This window comes from Nematolebias whitei, chromosome 14 (assembly GCF_014905685.2).
Source record: "Nematolebias whitei isolate Nwh7 chromosome 14, NemWhi1, whole genome shotgun sequence".
Taxonomy (NCBI): domain Eukaryota; kingdom Metazoa; phylum Chordata; class Actinopteri; order Cyprinodontiformes; family Rivulidae; genus Nematolebias; species Nematolebias whitei.
Genome location: NC_056511.1, coordinates 2,107,815 through 2,112,182, shown reverse-complemented (window position 1 = coordinate 2,112,182; position 4,368 = coordinate 2,107,815). Strand labels below are relative to the sequence as shown.

At 44.1% G+C, this 4,368-nt stretch overlaps 1 protein-coding gene across 1 annotated transcript in view; it reads left to right on the top strand.

Moving 5' to 3' along the window:
- The window catches only part of LOC119419854 (neuronal acetylcholine receptor subunit alpha-9-II-like), a 12,728-nt gene that overhangs the window by 7,176 nt on the left and 1,184 nt on the right, over positions 1-4,368 (top strand). The gene's annotated exons all lie outside the window — the stretch shown is intronic.

Here is a 4,368-nt window from a genome sequence, read left to right as displayed (position 1 = left end):
TGTATGTGACGTGGTTTAATCAGACCTTTGTATGTGACGTGGTTTAATCAGACCTTTGTGTGTGACATGGTTTAATCAGACCTTTGTATGTGACGTGGTTTAACCAGACCTTTGCATGTGACGTGGTTTAACCAGACCTTTGTGTGTGACGTGGTTTAACCAGACCTTTGCATGTGACGTGGTTTAACCAGACCTTTGTATGTGACATGGTTTAATCAGACCTTTGTATGTGACGTGGTTTAACCAGACCTTTGTATGTGACGTGGTTTAACCAGACCTTTGTATGTGACGTGGTTTAATCAGACCTTTGTGTGTGACGTGGTTTAACCAGACCTTTGTATGTGACGTGGTTTAATCAGACCTTTATGTGTGACGTGGTTTGTCTGTTTGTTGTTTTGTTCTTTGCCTCAAACTTTAGAAACCAGAAACTTTAAGTTGTTCATGTGACAGCACAAAGCACAAGATTACCTTCAACCACAACTTGAAAGGCTGCATGTTACAGTCATTACCTGTAGCTTTAGCTTCAGTGTCAGAACGTCCGCTGAGACGAAACCAGTGTGACCAATTCTAACGCCATGGTACCCAGTCCTGGTCCTGGAGAGCCACCATCCTGCAGGTTTTAGATGCTTCTTTGCTTTGACACACCTGGCTTCTGCAGAGCTTGAAGACCTGCTGACAATCAGGGAAACAACGAAAACCTGTAGAATAATAGCCCTGGTGCACCAGGATGGAGCACCAATGCTTTAGTGTCTCCATCAGTTGTGGAATTAACCATAAATTCAGAAAAAAAACTTTAATTTAAAAACAAGACACAAATGTAATTTTTCTGCAGCTTCAGAAATAATCAAGATGTAAAACTGAAAAGAACAGCAAAGAGAGAAGTGTGAGGGTAAACACAAAGGGCGTCACACCAGTCTCTACTGACAGAGATTACCTCCCTGTCCAACAGTCCCTGAATGCCTCACCCAGTTTAATTCAATTACCTGCTGGTCACTGAGACCCACAGGACCTGCGAGGCCTGCAGGATTTCCATTAGTGCCAGGAAATAACAGAACGTTTAATCACGTTCACTGTAACTCAGCTCGGTTCTGGTTGTCAGGTGATTTATGAGCAGATTGGATAAAAATATCAAGTTTATTAATGTCACACAGGTTATTCTTTAAGTTATCACATTATCAACTTTCTGACAGATCCAGTAGCAGGACGGCATCTCCTCAGCTTCTTTGCAGTCCCACAACATCAAACTGACCTGATTTCAAATGGACTAATAGTTTTGGTCCCTCTTCCAATCGACTTTGGTGCTCAATGGACTCAGAGAGTCGAACGGAAGCATCTGATAATTTTCCGGTCCAGGACCAGGACCAGAACCAGGACCGTTTCCAGCCCATCGGCCACCTCAAGTGAAGCTTGATGGCCAGGTGGCCTCTCGAGCGGGGAGACGTTGTCCAAAGGTCCGACATTTTTCTCCAGATTCTAACTGGACTTTTCATCTGGACCTCAGTGGCTGTTTGGTTCCTACTGGGATTACTGTGTGGTTTTGTGCTGGCTTTTTGTTGGACTGGCTCTCCTTGTAGGTATCTTGCTGTCGGCCATGGAGATGTTGATCTGAGCCGGACCAGAACTGTGCCAGCTGGAACCGAGCTGGTCCCAGCATCAGCGAGCAGCCTGATCCTCACTCATCCAAGGACTAGCTTTCTCTGTGGGCATCTGTTGTTGGCTGTGGAGAAGTTTGACGAAACCGGACCAGAACCTAGCCAGTCCCAGTCTCAGTGGGCAGCCTGATCCTTGCTCACCGAAGGACCAGCTTTCTCCATGGATGTCTGCTGTCAGCTGTGGAGGAGTTTCCCAGAGCCGGACCAGAACCAAACCAAGAATGGCTTCCAGCCTCTACGGTCAGTCTGACCACTGCTCACCTGTATGGAAGTCTCTCCTGCTGGGAAGCACTGTGGAGGAGCTGTTTGAAGGAAAACCGGCATCTGTATTGGAGTTCTGTGGATCTTCCATCTGCACTCACCTGGATTTTGGATCTGTATGGAACCACTGCTTCGGCGCTGGTCAGCTGAAGGATCTATTCCAGATCGAAGGCGAAACATTTCAGCACAAAAAAAGAAACTGTCCAGATGACCTGACTGAAAAATGTTGGATTGTATACCCAGATTATTGAGCATGGACTTTGCTGTTTTCAACCAGTTTGACAAGACTGTCAACAAGGAAAAGGGCTGGCAATGGAGGAGGGGCGTACCAAAGAGACCATCTAATCATAAGCAGAACTGGTTTGTTCCACTTTGGAGTAAGCAGTTGGAGGAAGAATCAGTTTTGTTGTGTGTTTCCTTGACTGATGAAGCCTTCCGGATCCAAGGCGAAATGTTTCACACAACAAAAGAAACTGTCCAGATGACCTGACTGAAAAATGTTGGATTTTATACCTGGATTATTGAGCATGGACTTTATTATTATGACAATAGTTTCAAGCGATGTTCACATCATCAATTAACAGAATACGGTGCCAGTCAAAGTGAGATAAATCCCAGAGGAATGACTGTTCACAAAAACATTTCAGATCACTATTTTGAATTAATCTGGGCTTAGTGTGGAAGTTCAATGTCTCTGAGAGTCGCTATGATACAATGGTCACTCAAACCATGGAGTCTGTCACAATTTTAACTCCTATAATTACACATCTGTCCCAAAAAATACAAGAAAATGTCTAATGATAACGTTGTTACTGTTGTCTGGGATACAACCTAATCCTGGATCCCCCACACATTATAGCACACCAAATTATTTAAAAACCATGTCAGGAGTACACTTTCTGCACGTTAATACATGCAGTCTCCCTCGAAAAATTGATTCATTGAGGGTTTGGGTCTGTTTTTCTAGTGCTGATGTAATTTTAATTTCTGAAACTTGGTTATCCAAAAAAAAAATTTGATAAAGATGTAGCAACTGGTGGATTTAACATCTAACGTTCTGACCATCTCTGGAAGGGAGGTGGCGTTACAAATTACATCAGAGCAGGCCTGGATTCTCAACTGGTGTCTGCTAAAACAATCCCAAGCCAGTTTGAATTCCTGGCAGTAAACATTACTTTTCATGGAGGTTTTTCTTATCTGTTGTGGGCTGTTATCACTCCATCCCCCCAGCAAACTGCTGAGGCTCTGTCCTCCTTTTTAGAATTCCTAGCCAATTTACAGTTCAATGAAATCCTCCTTGCCAGTGACTTCAATGTTGATTGGAAAATTCTGAGCCCACTCCGTGAAAAATTCAAGGAATTTTGCTTGACACTTAATCTGACACAAATCATTGACACCCCCACCAGACCTAACAAGCGATGTCCTGAAAAATCTTCCATATTAGACCTCTTAACAATTATGCCCCATAAATTCCCTGGTTTGGGTGGTTTTGCAAATGATAGGAGCGATCATTGCATTATCGGAGTTATCAGAGACACTAAACTGCCTCACTCTAAGCCCATATTAATTCAAAAAAGGGATGTGAAATGTTTTAGTCATCAAGCCTTCCTGTCCCATTTTGATTGGCACCGTATCCTATTAACAACGACATGAACACTGCTTGGAACTGTTTTCAGAGTAGTTTAATCTATTTTGTAGATAAACATGTTCTTTTTTGCCAGTTCTGAATAAAAGGACGACACAGCACCTGGTTTGCACCTGAGTTAGCTGATCTTCTGCACAGGAGAGATCAGCTTTGGGCTGCAGCCAGGAATTCTGGCTCAGACTGACTTGTTGCATTTTCAACAGCTGCAAAATAAATGTGCAACTTGAATCAAAGCTTGATTCAGCTGCTCAGAGTACTCAGTATCGACCTGACTCTCTGTGAAGCCAGGTATCGTAGCTCCGTGGATGATGGCTTGGTGTCTCTCACATGCACGCGCCTACCTGTAGGTTACAAAACTCTGACTTCCATCCATCCATCCATTATCTTTACCCGCTTATTCCATTTTGGGTCACGGGGTTTGCTGGTGCCCATGTCCAGCAATCACTGTGCAAGGGGCGGGGTACACCCTGGACGGGTTGCAAGTCCATCACAGGGCCACATAGAGACAAACGAGACAAACAACCATTCACTCTCTCACTCTCACCTAGGAACAATTTAGAGTTACCAATCAGCCTAACATGCATGTTTTTGGTCTGTGGGAGGAAACCGGAGTACCCGGAGAAAACCCACGCATGCACGGAGAGAACATGCAAACTCCACCCAGAAAGGCTCCTGGACCGGGGTTTGAACCAGGAACCTGTTCGCTGAGAGGCAGCAGCTCTACCAGTTGCGCCACCGTGCTGCCCACTACAACAATCAATGAGAGTAAAATTAAAGAGAAATATATATATATATATATATATATATATA